Below are 671 nucleotides of genomic sequence, written 5' to 3'. Positions count from 1 at the left end.
AAAAAAAAAAAAAAACATGTTCCTAGGACACAGATGGGCTTTGGGCTTCCAGACTGAAGTGTGTCATCCACTTACCCACTGTGGCCTTAAGACACCCGACACTTCTGCTCCTCCCAGGACAGAATAGGGGGGTTGGATAGGGGGTGTCCACATTGACCCCAAATCGGATTTAGTGTTTAGATTCAGATGTCAGTGCCACTGGGAACTTTCTGGAACTGAGGACTTGCCAGACAGCTGCTTGGACACCATTCCACCCACCTGTCCCTTCTCGATATACATTGAAGGTGAGAATGGGACAGGCAGGGTTTGTAGCAGTTGCTTCCTGTCTCTTTTTATTTTTGTAGACAGGGCGTAGCTCTTGCCCAGGCTGGTCTCAAACTCCTGGCCTCAAGTGATCCACCCGCTTCGGTCTCCCAAAATACTGGGCTTACAAGCGTGAGCTACCACACCCAGCTGAGTTGCTGCCTGTTTCCAATGTCCTAGAACGTTCTATTGGAACGTTCTAGAAAGCACTATGCAATAGCCCACTCAGCAATGATAGGAATGTTGTCTATTTGCCCTATCTATTAAGATAGCCACTAGAGGCCGGGCGCGGTGGCTCACGCCTGTAATCCCAGCACTTTGGGAGGCCAAGGCAGGCAGATCACTTGAGGCCAGGAGTTCCAGACTAG

The sequence above is a fragment of the Mandrillus leucophaeus genome, unplaced genomic scaffold (genome assembly GCF_000951045.1).
Source record: "Mandrillus leucophaeus isolate KB7577 unplaced genomic scaffold, Mleu.le_1.0 Scaffold74, whole genome shotgun sequence".
Lineage (NCBI taxonomy): Eukaryota > Metazoa > Chordata > Mammalia > Primates > Cercopithecidae > Mandrillus > Mandrillus leucophaeus.
The sequence above is the reverse complement of the archived record's forward strand: the minus strand, read 5'-3'. Positions refer to the sequence as shown.